The sequence below is a fragment of the Notamacropus eugenii genome, chromosome 5 (assembly GCF_028372415.1).
Source record: "Notamacropus eugenii isolate mMacEug1 chromosome 5, mMacEug1.pri_v2, whole genome shotgun sequence".
In the NCBI taxonomy this organism is placed as follows: domain Eukaryota; kingdom Metazoa; phylum Chordata; class Mammalia; order Diprotodontia; family Macropodidae; genus Notamacropus; species Notamacropus eugenii.
The window spans coordinates 386,287,695-386,311,464 of NC_092876.1; the positions used below are offsets into that span (position 1 = coordinate 386,287,695).

Here is a 23,770-nt window from a genome sequence, read left to right on the forward strand (position 1 = left end):
TTGCCTCCAGGAACAAATGCAGCATTCTCTGTCATTCAAAGCCCTTCATAACGTAGCCCCCTCCTACCTTTCCAATTTTCTTAAACCTTCCTCCCCAATATGTACTCTTCAATCTAGTGACAGTGGCCTCCTGATGTTCCATGAAGAAGACACTCCAACCCTCAACTCTGGGCATTCTCTCTGGCTGCCACCTATGCTTGGAATGCTCTCCCTCTTCTGCACCAACTACTCTCCTCCTTGGACTTACTTAAAGGTAAGTCCCAACTAAAATCCTATCATCTAGAGAAAGCCTTCAACTCCTCTTACTTCTGACACTCTCCCTCTTTTAATTATTTCCTGTATATCTTGTGTATGGCTTGCATTGTACATATTTGTTTGCATGTTTTCCCTCCCATTACACTATGAACTCCTTGAGGGCAGGGACTTTCTTTTGCTCTTTTTGTACGCCCAGAGTTTAGCACAGTACCCAGCACACAATAAGTGCTTAATAAATGTTTATCCAATGATTGACTGAGTTAGATTTTCATAATAATTATTTCTTGAGAGAATCCAGATCATAGGATCAGAGTTTTAGAGCAGGAAAAAACCACAGATGCCATCTCCTCCTCAATTTCTGTATGAGGAAACTGAGGTCTAGAGAGCAATGTTTTGCCCAAAGAAGCAAAGCACATCCTCTGACATCTAACCCAGAACCAATATACTTTCTGATGTATTATACTGCTTCTCCCAACATAGATAAATAGATCAATTCAGTTAGCTATATATACATATCAATATCAATTTATCAACATATACTATCCACTTGCATAAGTACATTACAAATGTATATATATTTATATATATATATACACAAGTGTGTGTGTGTGTGTGTGTGTGTGTGTGTGTGTATTTTTACAGAACACAATTCTTCCTGACTCCAAGTTTGGCTCATATACTAGCACAGTGTCATACCTGATGTATGTAATACATATGATGGATGTGCTTAATAAATGTTAGTTGATTAAGTAATAAATTGATACTATTATTCAATTACAAATTGAATTTCAGGGGAAACATAGATAATGGCAGTCAAAGGTCTTTGAAGACAAATTATGAAGTACTTAGGAAGCAAAGTTGAAATTCAAATTGATCAAATGATATAACATGTAAAGTGCTTTGTAAAACTTAAAGCTAAACTATTATATTAGGGTGGAAGAGGATGACTGACCATGGATACTATGAGTCTGGGGGACATATCTTCCCAGAAAAAGTAATCTCTAAAGCCAAAGAAATAGACCTTTAGTGTCTGTTGTATTACTCTTTTTCTTGGCAACACAGAATGAGCAAGACTGATTTTATCTTTAAGTAGGCCTCCACCATCTTAGAGATTTATTGCCAACAGTAGAAATCTGATAAGACCACCACAGAGAAATGCGTTTTCCCAGAGGACCAAACCTGATCATTATCAACTACGAGGATCCCAAGGCTTGCATATGTCTCCTCATTTTCTTTCTTCCGTACTCTGAACCTAAAAAGTGCTAAAAACGGAATCTGCACCCTAAGAAACTGAAACTGCTACCATCCAGAACAATCTTCATGCTAATAAACCTCTTGTCATTTTAGTCTGACCTCTCACTTTATTTGATCTCCAGTCAGGCACATCTACCTTCAATCTTTTCTATCTTCGGGGTCTTTGACGAGATGCATAGATAGCATCTTGGATACAATGTACATGAAGATGGACAGAATTTGAACAATAGGATATAAGCACCTGGCTTGATGTGGTCCATGAAGTCATGAAGAGTCAGACACCACTGAATGACTGAACAACAAAATATGCAGATCTGCTGGCAGGTGAGATTCTCCCTGGACTCTAAAGGAACTCAGTCTGAAAACTTTCCCAACATTGTCTATTATTAAATCTAATGTAGAAAATTTGCATAAGTTTATTCCGAAGGAAGAGAAGAATCTACTAAGAATTAAAGCTTTCAAAATTTCTAAAAACAGAGAATCCAATATTCAATCCATTATTCTTTTATTGTATTATGTAGATATACTATGTAGCCAATGTATAGGAAGAAAATCTTCACTGGCTATTTTCTCCTGAATTCTTCTATTCAGACCCCAGACCCTGCCTAGTTGTGTCATTTGCACTTTATTTTACTATGTACATCATTCAAAGGGAGCTGGAGGGAAAGGGGTAAGAAGAGGAGGGAAGAGGAGGAAGAAAATTAGATGCTAAGGCTGTTTCGTGATTTCCCTGGCAAGAGCAATCTATAATATTGTCAGAAGACAAACTTCCTTATATAAACTAAAATTAGGAGACTCAGGCTTTTAACTTAAACCTGGAAACACTTCCTGATAATGGGACATATTTTTACATCTGGTAATGGCAACCCCCAATAACTGCTGTAGCTATAAAATACGCTAGTGGGAAAGAAGTTGAGGTTCATGGAATCAGAAATCTATGCCTAGGCTTTTGATGGACCCTAATGCTCTTAAAACAATGAAATGAAGAAAAAAATCTATGCATATTTGCATTGCATGGAACAGAAAGATCATATTAAAGAGCTAAATTATTGATCAAGTGAGAAAATGTAATGAAGTTTAAAGAGAGTAGCTTTCTTGCCAGCCTATCTGCCAATTTCATAAGAGTATTCCATTTTGTAAGTAGTAACTTTATAAAACATAAAGCTATTAACATTTCACCTCAATCTATCTATTGCAGAGATTAGAGTCTCAAATGATAATTAACAATGGTTGAACCTCAAAAGGTTTCCCATTAGTGCCTGAAACATGTTGTTTGCAACACTGGGCTGATTATTTTATAATTTTATTTATACCATTTGTTGAAGTAGTTAGAAGGTCTTTCTTGCAATATATGAGCTCCTGAGTTCAGAGTGATAAGTTTAAAAGCAGTTTCATTTTAAAAAGCAGTTTTATTTGCATAATTATGTTTGCATTAAGTGAACCTTTGGTATCAGGCAGCATTGAATTTTTATGGAATCAGATGTTCTGTAAATTCTCATGAGGCCATACTACTTTAAGGAAAACTAAAACATGGATGTAGGTAAGGCCAGGAAGACCAGTTTGACCCTGAATAACCTAGACTTTGTAACCTAAAGTTTCACATTTCTTCAGACCAAATTCAATTCAATACAATAAGTATGTTACAGTAGAAAAAAAAGACCTGGCTTTGAAGACAGAAGACCTATATTCAAACCCAGCTCTGCCTTTTCTTTTAATCATTTAATCTCTTTGGACTACAGTTTTCTCATTTGTAAAATGAGACCAGATGACTTCTGAGATTCCTTTCAGCAAAATCTATGAAATTCAACTCAATATTCATTTGCGTTAAGACCAGAACTGTTCTTGGCTCTTTCTCCAGATCCAGAATAATTCTGAAATGAGACCATTTCTTCATCTTAAACTCAAGATTACAGTAGATGACCCACATTGGAATAATGTCTTTCAGGTTAAACTGGAAATGCTATACATATCCACAAGATCGTAGGATTTAGATCTAGAAAGGCTATAGATAGGGCCAGGAAAGGACCAAGTCCAAACCCCTCACTGTACTGATGAGAATACTAAGTCCTTAGAAATGAAGTGACTATTCTAAGGTCACACAAATCATAAATAACACAATAAAAATATGAACCTATGTCATCTGACTGGGTGTACTGGGGCACATCTTCTAAATGTACAAGTGATCTCATTTCCATTCTGCCTTCTCCAGCACAATACTCTATCATTCTTATCCTCCATCATTCCTCTATTAACTACAAACATGGCCATGTTTAGAGAATAAAGGACATAATGGTCCCATCCTCAAAAATCTCTTGCTTAATCTGACCATTCTTCTCCCTCCTCTCCTTGGACTCCCACCATCTATCTTCATATATCTCTCCTTCCTTTTAAGGCTTAACTCCTTCTACTATGGACTGTTTCCATTTCCCTTCCTCTCCCCTCTTCTTAACTCTCTGCCATTTGACTTCTGCTCTTGTTATCAGCGAAAACTACTCTCCAAAGTTACCTATGATCTCCTTGATTCTCCCTCTTCTCTAGTTTCCATGGCATTGTTGTCTCTTGGTTCTCCTCCTACCTATTTGACCACTCGTTCTGTCTCCTTTGCTAGATCTTCATCCAATCCATACCCGCTACCTGTGTGTGTCCCTAAAGCTCTGTCTCTGTTCTCCTTCTCTTTTCCTTATGTATTATTTGGCTTGGTGATTTCATCAGTTTTCATGTGTTCACTTATTGATGATCTCTATGCAGATGATTCTCATATCTTCTTATTCAGTCCTAACCTTTCTTCTGACATCAGTCTCAGATCTCTAGATGTTTATTGGATATCTGAAGCTGGATGTCCTGAAAAATTTGCAAAGTAAAGTTCATTATTTCTTCCCTTTCCCCAAGCCCTTCCCCAGTCACCTAGGCCCACAACCTAGTTATCATCTTTGAATCCTCATTCTTTTACACACTCCAAATTCAGTCTGTTGCCAAGTTCTGCTAATTCTACTTTGCATTATCTCTTATATGTAACCCCTTCACTCCTCTGATACTGCTGCAGGACCTCATTACCTGACACCTGTGCTATTGCAAGAGCCTTCTGGTGAGTCGTCCTAACTCAAGTCTCAGTCCACTCCAGTCTATCCTCCACTGAGTTTTAAATGTGGTTTTCTTAAAACACAGATCTGCCCATGACACTCCTACCCCCACCCCCATTCAATAAATTTTAGTGATTCCCTATTTCTTCCAGGGTCAAATATAAAATCCTCTATTTGGCATTTAAAGTACTTCATAATCTAGCCCTTTTCTCCCTTTCTGGTCTTCTCATATCTTACTCCCTTCCACTTACTCTGAGATCCAATGACAAGTGCCTCCTTGCTATTCTCTCACACAGCACTCCATGTCCTGACTCTAAGCCTTTTCACTGGTCATCTCCCACGTCTGGTACTCTCTCCTTCCTTATCTCCACCTCTTGACTTCCCTGACATTTTTAAAATCTCAGCTAAAATTCCACTTTCTACAAGAAACCTTTCTAGATCCCCCTTAATGCTAGGGTTAGGGAACTTCTATGAACTGGTCCCGCAATGAACTGGTCTATAGTTCCTTAAAAACCAAACAGGTAAGTAACCTGAGATATCTTCTCATGGGACAGAACTTCAAATAGTGCAATGCCTGTCCCCAAATGTGCTAGTGTGGTTACTGCCTTGCAAGCTAACCACCAAGTAATTTGTAAAATAAAAATTCTGTAATGAAAAAATCTCTAAAAAAATGTCTCTTAGAAGAGTGGATATGTCTACTGGTATTTATAAAAGGTCAACTTTTGATAGCAAATATCATTGTAAAGTATCATGACTAGTTTAAACTCTCTATTCTCCTTACGGACACATCTAATATAAAGTAAATATTCCTATGTCTAAATTTTTATGCAAATATTTTTCTACGAAAAAGCAGTATTTTAGCTTTAGTCTTTTGTATAAGTGAGCTCAAAGTGCAAGTTGATGAATGCTTTCATGCAAATATTTTTATTTGCTTTTCCCTGAAATATAAATACTCAAGTACTTTAAATATTTTCATAAGGTGGATCATAAACAACTAAATAAGTTCATCTTCCACATTAATATGTATTTACATAAGAATAACATCTAATCATTTGAAATGACAGTAGACTCACATTTGTAATCACACATCAAAGCAATGAAACAAAAGGGAATAGAAGATTATTTGGGGCAAACTTTTCTCCTGATCTGAGGCAGCGTGTGTATGTGTGTGTGTGTGTGTGTGTGTGTGTGTGTGTGTGTGTGTGTGTGTGTGTGTCTCCAGGCATGTGATTGTTGGTGTGTGCAACTCACTTATTCTATTCTGGCTTTCTTCAAGCCTCAACTCTAATCCTACTATCTACAAAAGGCCTTGCCTAGTCTATCCAGCCCCAGTACCTTCCTTCAGAGATTATCTCCTTGCATATGCCAAATTATATGCTTGTTGTCTCCCCCATTATAATGTGAGCTCCTTGAGGTCAGACTCTGTGGTTTTGCCTTTCTTTATATGTTCAGCACTTAACACACTCCCTTATGTATAGTAACTGATTAATGACTGCCTACTAGTGGCAACTTGTCTTTGAGAGATGCTTGCGGTGGATCTTGGAGCTGGTGGGCACTTAGAGGTAACGGGTCTTGTCAGGATCATATGTGTCAGGCATGGGATTTGGTCTCAGATCTTCTTATCTCTCAGGCCAGTTTTTTATCCATTACCCCATGCTGCCCTACTTGGGTCATTTGTCTATTTAAGAAATTACACATGGCTCCATTCATAACAAACCATCCAGATGTCTGAAAACAGAAATACTTATTGATTGACTGCCTGAATGATGTCTAATATCAAAAACAAAAAAGCCTTCTAGAATTCAATTGCTCATGTTAGGTGCCTGCACTGAGTATATATGCATTGCTTTATATAGTCAAAATATTTTCTGCAAATAGATTTTTGAAATCATAGTGTTCAATAATAATTTATAACTCAATTAGCCCACTCTTCTCATTTTATAGACAGAGAAACAGATGGCCCAGAAAAGTGAAGTATTTTGCCCAAGGTTAGGCAGCTAGTTGGTAGTAGATCAGAACCCTAGGCGAACACTCAATGCTCTTTACCATCTACCATGATTCCACTTTGATCCTTATACTTGAATCATGTGCTTTATGTACTTAGAAACTGGTTAAAGGAATTGTGTAGTGAATCCTGTGTTCAGTGGGAATAGATAATGAACTAGATGTAAGGGAAACTGGTTTCTAACATGGTCTAGCATGTAAATACCTTCAAGATATCTGGTTTTCATTCCTGTTTTTCATAACTGGAAATTTCAAACACAATCTAGATTTTTTCAAAAAAAAGAAAAAATAACCAGCATACTGTATAAATCAGAAAGCTATAAAATATTTGTCCAAAGAAAGAGAGAAACTTATAGTTTAGTAAATTACTAACACTTGGAAGCAATATAAAGACTGATTAAATTAAAACAAGATTGTTTCCTTTTGCTTAGAAACAATTCTGATATTTTTATCAGCATAATTTTTTTGTTATCAAGAATAAACAGAATGATAAAGTTTCTATTTATTCTTTTACAAAACTTGAAAACTGGTACTAATACCTGCCTTTTAAAGTCAAAACACTTAGGAAAATAAGTACAAATGTCCACCTGTTTAGCAAATTAAATAGGTAAATAAATAAAGCATGCAAATGCTCATAAATCCTGTTTCTAATTCTTAGTCGCTATGAGATCATGGGCTTGCCTCTTTGATCCTCAGTTTCATCATTTGTAAAAGAGAATAAGAATGCCATCAGATTCGTGAGAACCTTAAATAAAACAAAGCCTGGAAGGCTTTTAAAATGTCAATGGGAGTCTGTAATAGTAGGTAGAAGGCCAGTCTCAGAGTCACAAAGACCTACAATCAAATTCTGCCTCTAATGTTTACTAGCTGTGTGACCATGGGCACATCACCTGATCTCTCAGGGTCCCAGACAACACTTTAAAGCTACAAATTATCATTAATCAATCAATCTACAATTTAAAAAGCCTTTGCTATGTGCCAGGCACTGTCCTAACCGCTGAAGATACAAAAAGAGACAAAAGACCATCCCAGCCTTCAAGGAGCTTATAATCTATTGGAGAAGCCAACATGCAAACAAATATAATACAAGACAAGCTTCATACAGGATAAATGGGAAATAATTAAAAGAAGGAAAACACTGGAATTAAGAGGAATTGAGAAAGGCACACTGTACAAGGTAGGATTTGATTGTAGAATTTGATTAAAGGAAGTCAGGGTGGTCAATAGTTGGAACAGAGGAGGGTCATGAGTCACAGCCAGAGAGAATGCCTGGATGTCAGAGATGGAGAGTCTTGTTCTTAAAACAGCCAGGAAGTCAGTGTCACTGTATTGAAGAATATATTTTGGGGAGTAAGATATAAAAAGATTGGAAAAGTAAGAGGGAATTAGGTTATGAAGAGCTTTGAATACCAGAGTATTTTTTGTTTGCTCTTGGAGATAATAGGAAGCAACTGGAGTTTATTGAATAAGGTGGGTGACATGATCTGACCTGAATTTTAGGAAAATTACTTTAGTAGTTAAATGGAAGATGGAATGAAATGAGGAAAGACTTAAGGAAGGCATACCTACTAGCAGCTATTTCATTACTCAAGTTGTAAAGTGATGAGGAACTGTACTGAGAATTGTCAGTGTAAAAGGAGAGGAGACATATTTAAGAGATGCTGCAAAAGTAAAATCAACAAATTTTGGCAACAGTTTGAACATAGGGGATGCCAGATAATGAGGAATCTAGGTGACTTCTAGGCTATATACCTGAGGATGGTGTTGCCCTCTACAGTAATAGGGAAAATCAGCCCTCCCTCACTCAAATCAAAGTCAACTACAAGTCATGTCATCATCTTGATGGTATGGTCCTCTTCAAGAATGAAGGACAAACACAATAGGGAAAGAAGGAGGTAGGGAGGGCTTAAGGGAAAAAGATAATGAGTTCTGCTTTGGACATATTGGGTTTATGATGTCTCCTAGACATCCAGTTCAAGAAGTCTGAAAGGTGGTAGGAGATATGTGATTAGAGGCCAACAGAAAAATTGGAGTAGGAAGGTCAGATCTGAGAATCATCAGCATAGATATAATAATTAAATCCATGGGATCTGATGAGATTAGTGAGTGAAGTAGTATGGAGAGAAAAAAGAAGAAATCCCAGGGCAGAATTCTGAAGGATTCCTATGGTTAGAGGAGATGATCTGGAGGAGGATCCAACAAAAGAGACAGAAAAAGAGTAGATGGATACGTAAGAGGAAAACCAGGAAAGAGTGATGTCTGAAAACCTACAGAGAAGAGAGTATCAGGGAGCAGAGATTGCTCAACATTTACAAAGGCTGCACAAAGGTATAGTGCCAATGTGATATTCACAGTTCCTACGGTGTCCATGAATATGTCAGCACAATTCTGAATCACAAAATACAACAGACTGTCCACATGGAAGACAGAATCAAAACATTTATTCAAACACCAGAAAGCCAAATCCGTCATAGTAACCAAGAAATCTATACACAATAACAATGCAGGGGGTACTACCATCCCCAAGCCTTCCCTCTGTTAGGCTCCCCACAAACCAGCTCCCTTAAATAAGCCACAAACAAGCTCTTCCACTCGTGCTAGGTGCTGCTTTCTCTGTTCTTCCCAGCTCTGACTAGTGTGACCAACTTCCTCTCAGCTCTGCTCTAGCTCTGCCTCTTCCTGCTCCACCCCTTCTTCTTCTACCCTTTCAGTAAGTTCTTCCCACCATAGGCTTTATGTGACTCAAACCCATGTGACTTAGGCTTCCATGTGACTTAAGCAGGTCACATGGGCCTATTAAATGTTTGGGAAATATCTTCAAATTAAGCAAAAAGTATGTTAACAATACAAAAGATCAAGAAGAATGAGGACTGAGGAAAAAAAAGTTCATTGGATATGGCAACTAGGAGTTCATTAGTAACTCTGGAAAAAACGGTTTTGATGGAAGGATAAGGTTGAAAATTGGATCATAAGGGGTTAAGGAGAGAGTGAAAGGCAAAGTGGAAACATTCATTGTAGATGGGCTTTTCAAAGAATTTAGCTACAAAGGGCAGAAGAGATACAGGATGATTGTTAGTAGGGGTGGAAGGATCAAGTAAGGGTTATTTCAGTATAGAGGGGCCATGGTCCTGTTTTTAAGCAGTAGGAAATGAAGATGACAGAGGGGGTTATCTGTTGGAGGAGATAGAATGGAATGGGATCATTTGAAAAGTACAGTGGTAAACCTTGGTAAGGAGTAAGGCCATTTGTCCTGTGAGATGGGTAAAGAAGAAAGTGACAGAAGGCATCTGAATAATAGATGAGGAAGAGAGAGAAGAAGAAGAAGTTCATGGCAAATGGCCTCAATTTTTTATGTAAATAATGATTCAAAATTCTCAACTGAGAGAGTGGGGGAAGAGAGGAATGTAAGAGATTTGAAAAGCAATGAAGTGGTTTGGAAGATTTACTGTGGAGAGTGGGATAGTGAATTGATAAGGGAGACACAGAAAGATTGCTTAGGAGCAGTGAGGCCCAACTGAGGCTATGTGGACTGGGAGAGATTTGAGGGGGTCAAGGGTTTGAAGGTCATGGAGTGGATATAGAATAGGGTTATGTAAAAAAAGGCAGAGGGGGAGGTGAAAAGTCAATAAATTATGGTTGGGATAAGGGAATTTCAGAATTCTTGAACATGGAGGTAGTACATTTATGGGTGGTGACATAATCAGAGGTATGAACATTTTACTTATTTATTCTTTTATCCCTCTATCTATCTATCTATCTATCTATCTATCTATCTATCTATCTATCTATCTATCTATCTATCTATCTAAATATCTATCTATCTATCTAAATATCTATCTATTTAAATATCTATCTATCTGTCTGTCAGTCTATCTATCTGTCTGTCTGTCTTTCGTCTATCTATCCGTCTGTCTCTCTATAAGTCATGGAAGTGTTACTAGTCACTAGGAGTGCCCTTAATCTGACTTCAACGATCAAGATAAAAATCAACAATAAGCATTAGTTATTACTTTTCTTCCCCTCAGAAAACGTGTTTTCTAAGAGATTCATTCCCCAGCACAATAACTTACACATCAGCATTTTTGAACGACTAAATGAAGGACAAAGGTTTGGTACTTCTTTGTCTTAAGTTTCTTTGCATTTTTTGATAAGTGTAATACACAACATTTGTTGTCCTTTTATAGTGACTATCTGTCTACATTTACTTCCTAGAGAAGGGAGTCTGACTGTGGGCATTTGGCGCCTGACATCGTGACTTTCAGTTTATCAAGTGCCCTTTCCCTTATAACATGATGCCTCTGCCTTATCTTTTGCAGCTTCTGTTGTTGGTTTGAACACAATTGGCAAGGCTTCACACAAGGCTCAGTCAGTTATGCTTTTTATATAAAAATTTGCTTATCAAACATATTAGCATGTTGCAAAGTGCTCTGTGAGGGAGTAAAGTACCCTGTATAACTTTCATATGCGCTAATTATTTTAAACATAGTGTGCTTCCCTTGAACTTACTCTAACTCCTAAACACACTCTACTTCTCTTTAACTGATTGCACTGATCCCACTGCTAACTCTTTTCTTTCAAATAAAAAAATCCACAATGTCTAACCTTCCCTATTATTACACTATGACCTCTAAAATTCAGTAGCAGCTATAAGCCAGCACAGTCTCTGGGGTACAGATGTTCCTACCTTCTACCTAGCACATCCCCAGGCTTTACTGCCGTGACTGGGTTGCTAAAAGGACTTTAATGTCCTTGATTCAAAACTGACTTGACTCTTGAAAAGGGAGTTACCCACATGAAACCTCATATCTGATACAGGGCTGAGAATGCAGAAGTAGTGTTTTTCCAGGCTATCAGAGAATGCTTAGCAACAAGCTATAGAGCAAGAATTCTTAACCTGGAGTCTATGAACTTATTTTCAAAAGTAAATTTTAATTTTTTTAATTGGTAACTTTTAATGTAGTTTATTTCCTTCGTAACCCAATGTATTTTATTTTTTTGCATTTATAAAGATGATTCTGAGATGTCAAATGGCTTAAGAACCTCTACAGTAGAGATTTTAGCAAAAAGGAAGAAGGAAGAAAATTGCTTATAGCCTAAAAAGATTGGAAGTAGAGGTCAAGGCGTAATGACAACCAAACTTTCTGAACTCAGATTCTCTTAGGGCTGTTCTTGGCAGATCTCCCTAAAAATAGTCTTTTGACTATTATGACTGTTTTATAGAGTACTCACATGGGGCAGGTGATCACATGGTGGTCAGAAGAGGTGATACAAGGATGCTCTCAAGGTCTCTCTCAAGAATTTTTGAATTGATTGTGACAGAGGAGACACGGGCACAGGACTGCTCAGCATGGTATGTCCACATCAGAAAGGGTGCTGTGCTCTAGGAGCAAAACAGAAGTGAAACAGCTCAAAGGAAATGTAGGATGCACAAATTTAGAGTATCCACTCCACATGTTCACACGAATTGTCTGTGCCCAATCTGTGGTAGAGCATTCTGAGCTCATATTGGTCTAATCAGCCACAGTTGGACACATTTAAGCTTGACTAAATCATAATGATGTCATTTTGGTCCTCTTCAAGAACGAAGGACAACAACCAAACAATCCTGGCAGATAGGCGTTCTTTATTTTCTTGACCCCTTCTGGGCAATGGGAATGACAGGAATGTTTCTTTGGTGGTCAGAGGAGACACTGGAGTAGACAAAGCTTTTCTGTGTCTGATTCTGAGAGGCTTGGTCCTTCTTCGGCATCATGTCAGGAATTGAAATAGGTCTGACTTGGCCAAAGTAAAGTAATGTTAATCCCATCCCATTTACCAAAATGTTTGTGTGTTTTTTGTCCCTGTCAAGAATTATATCCTTGATTTATGGAAGTCGGTTCTGATGCATTTTCATGATTATGTTGAGCTAGATATTTCCCCAAATGTCCATGGAGTTTCAAGTTATCATTAAAAACCTCCCTTCTTTTTTAATTGGGCATAACTTTTAGATCATTCAACAGGGTTCAACAAGACATGCATCCTACTGTTCACTGTTTTAGAGACCTCAAGTTATTGACTAGGATGGGGTTACTTGTCCTCAAATCCCTTTTTCAAGGAGTGGTTTTAGTCTAGTCAAGAACACAGTAAGAGAAAATTTTTGTTTTACTAAATAGAAACTCACACATATGTAATGCCTTAAGATTTACAAAGTGCTCATGTTATCTGTGAGATAAGTAGTGTATGAGGTGTTCAGGGAGGACGAGCACCTCTGATGTGAGTCTTGTCAAGACCTTTTCAGGGGTGCTCATTTACCTTTGGTATCTACCTGTCACCCAGCATGCACAGCAGCCACACCCTGGTAAAAACCATCTTGGCAGACAGGCCAAACCAGATGGAGGGTAACCAAGAGGCCTCAAACCTGTGAGTTAGCTAGTTAGTTAGTTAGGGGTATATCTACCCAAAATATGTTAAGATTTCTCTTTGTGGAATGAGTGGATGAGACCAGTTTATTCCAATGGCCTTGAAGGCAGCTGAAGCAGATGCTATGGGGTGTGCAGACTCAATCAAACATTGAAAATGCCAAGATCATCCACTGCATCCCAGGCCATCCCCAGTGGTGCTGACTTTTATCTTGCCAATAGACTTTGGTAATTCTGGAAAAGAGAGTGAGAATGAAGATTTTGTGCAACTCTGCATCATTTAAATTCAATTCATGGGCAAGTCAGATGTCACTGGATGAACAACAGCATAACCCTTATTATCCTTAATTTATAGGATAAGAAACAGAGGCCAAAAGAGTTAACAAATGAACCTGAGATGGAACACGAGCCCAGGGCTTTTCAAACTTCACGCCAAATACTCAAGTATTTCAAAGACAGAAATGATCTTAATATTCTTGCTTGACTAAAAACTCCATAACATCAGGGATATATTTTACCAGAACCTCTTTATCCTCTCTGGCACATAGTAATAGCTGAATAAACGCTTATTGAATTTAGTTGGTTAAAGTGAGTTAAACACTTTTTATGTCTTATGTACGACTCCAGGTTTCATTCCTTTGGCTTAAGGATAAATGAAGTTTGGGTTGGCAGTGGTCTTCCAGACTTTAACTACCTACTAACAATTAGCAGAGAGAAGATTCAGTTTTTCTATTGATCACTCCCCATTCTTCTGCTACATATGTGGAAAGTTAGCCTGCATCAGACTGGTTAACATTATATACTAACTAGTAGAAAGAAGGCAACTTTAAGTTTTGCTTTATTTATTGTTTGTTTCTTATTCTTTACCAGAGATTTGATATTAATAAATAATAATAGTTATTATCATTATAGCTAATAAGCTGCTTACTATGTACTTGACACCGTGTTAAGCACTTCACAATAATTATATCATTTAATACTTACATCACCTCTGGAAGGGAGGTTGTAAATCTTCATTTTACAGGTGAGGAAACCAAGGCAAACAAAGGTCACAGAACTGGTAAGTGTCTGAAACCAGATTTGAATTCAATTCTTTCTGACTTTGGACCTGGTACTCTATCCATTAGGCCACCTTGCTGCCCTAATTCTTAAAACATCTACATCATTTTTTTCCTTCCTGAATATTTAAAAGTACATTTAAACATTAGAATTTTTAAACAGAGATACATGGTTGTTTAGAGGTGATCAAAGGTGGACACAGTGTGCTTATAAGACTGGTGTGATGCAGAATATTGAAGTATATTTCTCAGTCTTTGCATATCATAATGTTTTTCATACAGTTTAAGTTAGGGTCATATTTCCTTTTGCCCATCCTCCACACCCCCTCACCTCCCATGAAATACAAAACTGGAGAGAAGCAACAAGGCTAGAGAGAAGAATAAAAATCAAGTAATTCTGGAGGAAGATGTGCAGAAAAGAAAACATCCTTGTATCTTCTCATACATTGGAATATTCCATCTTGATATTTGATGTTTTTCAAAATCAATGAAGAGACACAAAAGGTGAAAAAGATCAAAGCTGAAATTTAAGTACACTTTGATGCTGTGGAGGTTTCATTTAAAAAAAAATTCTCCAAGTACAGTAGAAACAAAATTTCCCAAATTAATATATAGATACTTACTGGATATTAAAACCTGATTTATGAATGCATTATCTATTCATAATCACATATATATATCATTTTCTTTCTAAATGTTGATGTTTCCCAAAAATAAAGCCAAATTGGCTTTTCAGCCAAGATTTTATGATTGTTCAAAAATACTTAAGTATATTCCCATAAATTAAACAAGTGGGACATATCAGATGCAAACTGGAAATTAGGCGACTCAAAAAAAGAGAATTAATGGTCTGTCTTGTAGGAAAATATAAAACCAGTTTCCAAAAAAAATTGTTTAAAGAAAACAGGAAGTCAGATAAAGAATCATTTGATCATCATAATACCCCCCCCCCAAAAAAAGTATTCAGGAATGATAAGATGGCAAAGAGTCTTGATTAATTATTTGGTATGTACCTTGTAATGAAAGCTGTTAGGGAGTCTCACTCCAATATTGTCATTTGAAACCAATAACTCAGAATTATTAAAATAAATAATGGGGAAATATAGTGAACATTATGAATCAGGTATGCCTGATTTGTGATAGATATAAATAAAATACTTCATTACTTCAAGGGTATGTAATTTTTGTGGTGTCGGAACTCTCTCAACTTATTTGAATTATATACCCATCTATAAACTCAGTAGATGTCCCTTACATGTTGCTGTAGACAAATCATTAGTTAGTTAAAATGAATATAGAGTTTTCTGACTTAAATACAGCTCTGATTTGATTCCTAAGCTTCAAGATTTCAGCAAACAACTTGGGTTGGCAATGGTGTATCAGCCTTTAACTACATGCTAAGAGTTATCAGAGAGAAGGTGCCTCTTTTCCTACTGATTCCTCCCTAGTCATCCTTTACCCATATGGATTTATTACTCTGCAATCTAGACTAGAGACTCCAGACTCATAAGGGGTCTTAACCTGGGGTATTTGAAGAGTGTGTGGGTATATACATACATATATGTACGTGTGTATAAATATATATGTATGTGTATGTATACATGTATATGTATGTGTGTATATACACACACATGAGTTCATACATATTTATATATATACATATATATGCATTTCAATATTGTTTCCTTTGTGATATTATGAATTTTGCTTTATATTTAAAAAAAAAAATCTTTCTGGGAAGGGTTGTTTATAGGTTTACCAGACTGCCAAAAGAGTCCATGACACAAAAAAGATTAAGAACCTCTGTTCTGTAGGCATGACAAGGCTACTCCTCAGACAATACACAAATTGTCCATCCCTAGGCCTGTTGGGGGTGTAAGCTCAGTTTCATGTGGATAGTTTCGGGCAGGTAAAAGTGAGGACTTCTAAAACCTCAGAGTTCTCATGAGGCCCCCCAGGGAACAGCTGGGAATTGAGGCTTGAGACCCGGGCTATCTCATGCATTTCCGCCTCTTCCCCTTGGGAAACTTGCTGGGGAGAGCATCCCACCCTTGAGATTAATCCATGGTCTGAGCACACCTGTTGTTGTCTAGCTAAGGGCTGAGAGCAGGCACGGTACTCAGGTGCAAACTATGCGGCAGGAGAGCTTAAGTAGGGTCAGGAAAGCCAGAAGGCTCTTAGCGCTGAGGGGCCCTTAGAGGGCAGAAGGTCCCTCCCCTCTCCCACTCCCATTCTCTTGCTGTACGATCTTTGCCTCCTTGGGAGGAGGAGGATTCCTCTCTCCTGAGGAAGAATTCGCCCTGCACATGTAACCAGGACCCTGAATGAAGCCTAACCCTTGTTCGACTCTGGAAAGTCTCTTCTCTCGTACGTTTATCCGGTTTGGCCGCCGAAGACCAGGAAAAGTAAGACTCGGGTTGCCCATCGGCCTCTAGGCCGGACATAGGCCAGTATCTGAAGCTATTCCAATTTTGTAACTAATGGCTACCAGAGCTTGTATTCCACTGTAACACCTTCTACAAACCCTGGGCCACCTCCATATTCCCATGAGGATACAGAAGAAATAGGATTCTAATGATGGGCAAATAATGTTAAAAAAAAAAACTAAGTAAAATACAGATATAAAACATAAATTTAAAAATATAAACAGATATATTAAAAATCATGGAGAGATGAATTCTTCACTCAAGAATTTTGAGGGAGCTTGGGAATTGTTGGGCAAAATAAGACAGAAGGCTAGCTGGGAGAGTGTTATTGTGAATCCTTTCTGAGGGAACTTGGTAGCTACAGATTGATGAGTCCCACTTCCATACCTGGAAACCTAGTACAGTTTATTTTGAAGGCCAATTTATTTGAACATCAAAGAAAATATAACCCTGATAGTTTTCCCAAGTAAAGATTTGCACCTAACAGATCTATGGGGATTCTTTTATAAACAATCATTCAGACTAAGAGGACCCTTGTTACTATTTCTGACAATCAGAGAGCCTTTGACCATTTTATATTTTCCCATTATTAAAAAAAAAAATGTCACCATGTAATCTGGGCCACATTTTTTATTGTATATAGGCAATTGCCTTATAAACATGATTGGTTGTTGTCCTTTGTCTTCGAGGACCAAAATGACATCAGCATGATGAAGTGAAATTTCAGTCTGTCTGACTGTGGCTAATCAGACTAATATGAGCTCAGAATGCTCTAGCACAGGTTGGTCACAGATAGTCCTTATGAATATTTGGGGTGGATATCCCAAAATTGTGCATCCTGCGTTTATTTTATCTCAATTCTTCTTTGCTCAGAGCACAGTACCCTTACTGATGTGGCTATGCCATGCTGAGCAGTCCTGTGCCAGTGTCTCCCATGTTACACAGTCAAATCCAAAGTTCTTGAAAGAGACCTTGAGAGTGTCCTTGTATCATTTCTTCTGGCCACCATGTGATCGCCTGCCCCATGTGAATTCTCCATAAAACAGTCTTTTTTGGCAAAGGTGTCCTATAAACAAAGCATAAAGGGTGTGGATCAACAGGCACCATTTTTCAGTCAGTTTCTTAACGATTCATGTTACTTCCTACTCAATAAGTTGCAGTAGCTCATTATTACTTCCTGAATCAAATATAAAGTTCTCTGTTTGACTTTTGAAACTCTTGACAACTTGACTTCTTCCTACCTTTCCAATCTTTCTATACTTTACTTCACTCAGATTTAGCTATGTTTGCCTAATTTTTGCCGTTTATATATACCACTCTATCTCTCTGCCTAGAAGACTCTCCTTCCTGATCTCCACCCTTAGCATCCCTGACTTCCTTCAAGATTTAGCTGAAATGTCATTTTCTGAAGGAGGCCTTCTCTCATTGCCTAGTTGTTAGAACCTTCCCTTTGAAGATTACTTTCCATCTACTCTATGTACACTTATTTATTTACATGTTAATTTGAATGCAAGTTCCATAAGGGCAGGTAATATTTTTGCTTTTTTTTTTATATGTTTCATCCATGGCATTTGTATCCCTATTGCCTAGCACATAGTAGGTGCTTAATAAATATTTGCTGATCAATTATTGTTTCACATCTCTAGTACATAATATAGTTTTTGGCATATAGAAGATGCTTAATAAATGCTTTTTGATAGATTATTGATTTGTATTTTCAGGACTTAGTGTAGTACCTGGCACATATACCAAATGCTTGTTGACTTGACTTATATGTATAGATAATAGTTATCAACACTATCATCTACATGTTGCACTGATAATGTCTGATTTTGACCAATATGAAAGGGCATGTTGATAAAGTAGAAACTACTGGAACCTTAACAGGAAATGATGATGTGATATTAGATTTCATGAGATGGCAGAAGAATATGAAGTCTGATCCGATAGACCTAGATTTTTCAAAAGCATATTTTAAAGACAAGATATAGTCCCATGAAGTATTTTATTTATCTCGATCACAAATCAGATATGGTTATAGAATTAAAAATTAATAACTATAAGGGAATCTACAAGTCAATTATTCTAACCTCCTTTTACAGATAAGAGACTGAGGCTGAGAAAATTTGAGCAATTTGCTTAAGATCACAAAATTAATAAGTATATGAGAGAAAATTGAGATTAAAGTCTTCCTGATGCTGAGTTCAGTAGTCTTTACTTTTGTATTCTGACTTTATAAAATGCTGCTGAGACTCTAAAAGGAAAGTTGGATGAAGAAGGATGGGGGAGATTGAAGAGTACATTTAATGTATGCATTAAACTCATCTCTTTTAGGTAACGAGACCAACAAAAGCAAGCTGAAGAATCATCTCACAAACATTTTTTTTTTTGGTTGGGCTAGACAAATTCCAGATGAACTTCAATACTGACAACTTCCAAGAAAAGTAATAGATTGTTTTTCAAAAATCCAATGAATTCCTAAAATCCAGGTTGATATCAATTATAAAGTTAAAATTCCCTGGAATTGTTTTTGGTTTATTTTCTGATTCTTGGGTTCAAAATGAAGACTCTTGGACCAAAGCAAAGCTTAGACCAACATCATTAGGGCTCTGAAAACTAGCATGTTCCCTTTTCACATTTTGAAATGTTCAAAGTAATCCCTAAGAACATTATGTAGTCTGTCCTAAAAACATTTTTAAATTATTAAAGCTTAAGCCATTACAACTGGTTCAGCTAGATCATAAGGAATTTGGAAATGTCCACATTTTTCTACTTTATCTTGATTGCAGAAGAAACAAACCTCACATTTACATTGCACACAGCAGCCCACACAAAAGAACTTTGCCAAGTTCCATGATATCATTAGGAAGATAATTTTTGACACATTCAGGAGCCATTTCCTATTATAAGATTTCATTCGCATCTTAAGACATACATGTCAATATGTGTCAAGAGCATATAAAAATGTAACATGTAAAAAATGAAATGTTGGGAAAAGTAGTTCTGTTTGTTCCTTCTGAGTGATCAGGCTTGCATTTTCATGGTGTTTCACTCAGTTTCTATTAGAAAACCAATTTTATTTGAATAATAACCACAATTGTCTCATTTGTGAAGACCGTGCTACTAAGGTATTCTCATGCTTTTGTTAAACATGCAAAAATTTGAAAATTGATAAAGGATTCAGTTCATTTTTATCTACATTATGGACCTGATTTGCTCCAATGGTCTTCTATACTCAGGCAGAGACTGTAAAAGTGGGAGAAACATCACCTCCCTGCTATATATAGATGTGTACTCATGTGCCATGTCTGCATTCCTTGGGATAGGAAGAGAACAGAATCTGGAAATAGAGTAATTTCAGATATTTAAGCTAATAAGCCTATGAGTTTCTCCGTTTTACATCTTTCTTTAGGAGATGGGCATGGTAAGTAAGTGGAAACTGTGAAACTGAAGGGCAACAAATATGAAATTATTTTCCCATATGGAATCAATAAAAATGGAATTGTATTCTTACATGAAATCATTCATTATGTACTTGTTAATTACTTTATGCTAGTGTTATAAGACTAATATTTACCAATGTTCTCTTGATTCATTCCACCTAGAACATAGGATGCCCAGGTCCATCCTGCTTCCCTAATTCTTGGTAATTAATTTTCACAGAAAAGAGACAAAGCTATTCTAAGGACCTGATTGGCCCTGGCTTCCCCACACAGCTTTCTAGTTACCCAAAGGTATAAAAAGTTCCAGTCACTAGTGATCAGGACCTCTCAGACTTGTATTTTTTGGGACCACAGGACTCACTATGTCCTTCACTATATTCTGTGCTGATGACCAGAGGTGTTTCCATATAAGTCCAGATAACCATGTCCACATAAAGTAAATGCCACTGTGTCTTTGTTGCATAGCCATGCTGTCTTAGGGCAAAGTAAACTTTCTTTTGTTAACTATTCAATGACTTAAAAGTACCTTATTTCATCCTAATATCAAACATGAACTAAAAGAGTGTTGTTAAAGACAGTTCTTGCATTTGGCTAATTCTGGCAGGTTGGTTTGAAAAGAGATGGCAACACTGCTCACAACATGGTTGAGTTGAGGGAAGAACTCTACAAATGTGGAAGGACAGTGAGGTAAATAGGGATGATTGGACATGGTTCATAGTTGCAAAAACCTCTCTAATTGTGTATGTGTTGTTCTTTCTATGGGATGGGTAACAGGCCTTCCCACCACCCCGCCTCAGACAGAGGCATTAGCTCAGTGGCCAGTGGAGAAAGCTGCAGAAGAGGGTAAAAAAAACACCAAGTCAGTATTCCCTGGTTATTGTTGACTGCTCTGCATAAATTGAATTGACATTATAAGACTGAAAGTATACTAGGCCATCCCATTCAGCAACAAGAGCCAGAACTTTTGGTTTTTAGGGTCTACAAAGTGAATAACTAGTGAAGCTAATCTCCATGAAAATGAAAGGATATCTCTTGATGGGAGTGGGTACTGATTAGCCCCAGCCTGGAAGCCACCCTAAAGTCTCTGAACCAGAGGATCAGGTTCCTGCTGAAATGAAAATCATAAAACTTAAGAAGGAAAGCAGATATAAGGTAGAGATTTGGGAACTCCTACCTATAGTACGAAAGGCTTAACTTGTCATGATTTCTTGCCTCCAGGGAACAGGAACTAGGCAGACTTTCTCCTCCAGATACCTGGTGTGGTTGCTGAAGAAGTCCAAACAGAAATTTACTATATCCCTGGAGAAGTGATTCATGAGGGCACAGTTTAAAGCAGGGGAGGAGAACCTCTGGCCTCAAGGTCATAAGTAGCCCTCTGGGCCCTCAAGTGTGACCGTTTGATTGAATCCAAAATTCACAGAACAAATCCCTTACAAAAGGATTTGTTCTTTAAAACTTGGACTCAGTCAAAAGGCTGCACCCAAGGACTTAGAAGGTCATATGTGACCTCAAGGCTGTAAGTTCCGTACCCCTGATCTAAAGAAATCAGTGCTGAGCTACTCTCCACAGCTGTTTTCCATAGGCAAGATGAACTGAGAATTTACTTTTACAGAGAAAATGAAATTTATTAGATCCTCTAGATAGAGAGTACTCTTTGTCCCTTGTTAGGTGACTGAGAGAGAGGGAGTTATTTGCCCCTGATCCCATAAAGAAGAATTTCTCGTTCACCAAACTCTCCATCAGGATCTGCAAGGGAGAATGTGAAGTTCCTAAAGAAAATAGGTTTGATGGATTTGAACTTTTGAAGCAATCCACTCCCATCATGATCTTCTACAGCCTTTACCCAGCCTATCTCAGGGATAGTTAGATCCTACCCTTCTGGGTGAAGCCCCACTTTGATGGTTTCGGAGTTTAGCTATACATCTCTGCAGCTACAAAACCATACAGATGTGGACTGGTTAATTGGTGACATTTTAGCAGAATTAGTTGTGGCTTGGGCAAATATTGTTTGTCAGTGTAAATATATTTGCTAAGAATGGGGGTAGGAAGCACAAAGACTACTTCCCTCCCTGATAGGGAGAGAGAGGGCAATAATATCCTCTCTGGGAGAGAGCTTTGGGTATGGCTCCTGACACATATGGTTGATAGGAAAGCAATTGGTGATCATTCCATGGAAGTGTTCCTAAAAGCATACCAAGAAAATTCAGCACCAGGGCACTAGGCCCATATAGCCCCACCTCACCTGAGGTGTTTTCTAAACAATGGTGGCAAGCTCAATATTAGTAGGGCCACTGAGGCTATATAAGGATTCCTGTGGGCCATGTACTATGTTCACATTTAGTTAATTGAATATTTTTCAGTCAAATTTTAATCTGTTTTGGCCCCACTCATGAATGTTCTGGGCTGCATGTGCTTTGTATTCAACAGTTCTGATCTAAAGTCCATGGCCCATTTGGATCATTCAAGGGATGTTACAGAAGGTAGACCATGGATGGTTGGAGTATTATATGGTTAGTATCCGTGAAGGTCTTTTCAGCAACTTCTAGGCATGTTATTCTGGGTAGGACCAAAGAGAAACCTTCAGAATCACCTAAACTATTCTATCCAATTAATACCAACAATATTGAGTCCCCAGGGAAATGAAAGATATTTCTTCTCTAGTGATGGAAGTCAAGGAAGTACTGGGATACTTCTTTATAATTATTCTCCTTACAACAACCCTGTATTACCTGTGGGAAGGCAGATGTCACCTGGCAGCTTACAGTGAATGAAAGGGAGCTGAACAAAGCTATCAGGCCCATTTCTACAGCTGTTCCCAACCTTTTCAGTTGTAGAATAGGTCACCCAAGCCCAGAATTAGTGGCCTGGGATTAGTAGAAAGAATTTCTAGGTGTTTTTTTTTTTCCCCATACGCATGCAGTAAGTTTAGTCAGAAGTAGTTTGCTTTCATCTGGAAAGAGTTCAATATAATTTATCATACTTTCAGTGCTACCTGAACTTTTCCTCAACTGTTACATTATGGAGGTCAGAGATGTGAAAGGGGCCATCCTTTCTGGGAGTTTTGAGGTATACAACTATATTCATGACATAATTTTATCTGGGCCAAATGAGTCCAAAGTGGAAGAGACCCTAGTTTAGATGATGGTTCATATGAGGGAAAATGAATGGGAAATCAGAAAATACAGAGCCTAGCCTGCTCAGTCAAATTCGGGGAAATACAGTAGGTGGGGAAAACTCAGAGGACTCCAGACACAGTCCCAAAATACCTATTGACATCTGCCTTACCATAGTCTAAAAAGGAAGCTTAGAGAGAAATTGAACACTTGAGGTATTGAAGAATCTACATTCCTCAACATTGTATCCTAAAGACCCTCACTTACTGAGTCACCCCAAAGTCTACTTTTTTTAAGTAGGTTCTGGAAAGGTCACAGCCTAGGATAATATGAAGTAGACTGTCCAGAAGTCTCTTCTTTTGGGTCCATGTAAGGCCTATGTTTCGGAGAAGGAGAAGCAGATGGAAATAAGCATTTAACAAGTGCCTACTTGCTTCCAAGCACTGTGCCTTTTTTTAATGGTGCTTACAATCTACCTTTAACCCTGCTTATAAATAAAATAGATATAAATGTGATATTGAAATGGGAATCAGATGGGATAAATGCTTTATAAATATTATATTATTTCATTCTCACAGGGTGTGAGGTAGGTGTTATTATTAAGCCGATTTTATAGAAGAAGATCTGAGACAGGAAGAGGTTTAGTGACTTGCCTAGGGATATAGAGCTAGCAAGTGTTTGAGGCTAGATTTGAACTCAGGTCTTAACTCCAAGTCCTGTAATCCTTAGTTGGAATTTT

At 37.6% G+C, this 23,770-nt stretch overlaps 1 protein-coding gene across 1 annotated transcript in view; it reads left to right on the forward strand.

The window, feature by feature from the left end:
- Positions 1–217, forward strand: part of PNPLA4 (patatin like domain 4, phospholipase and triacylglycerol lipase) — a 96,343-nt gene extending 96,126 nt beyond the window's left edge. The window contains exon 9 of the transcript XR_011968109.1: positions 118–217. The gene's annotated coding sequence lies outside the window, so the exon portion shown is untranslated. The remainder of the gene's footprint in view (positions 1–117) is intronic.
- The last annotated feature ends 23,553 nt before the right edge of the window (positions 218–23,770 follow it).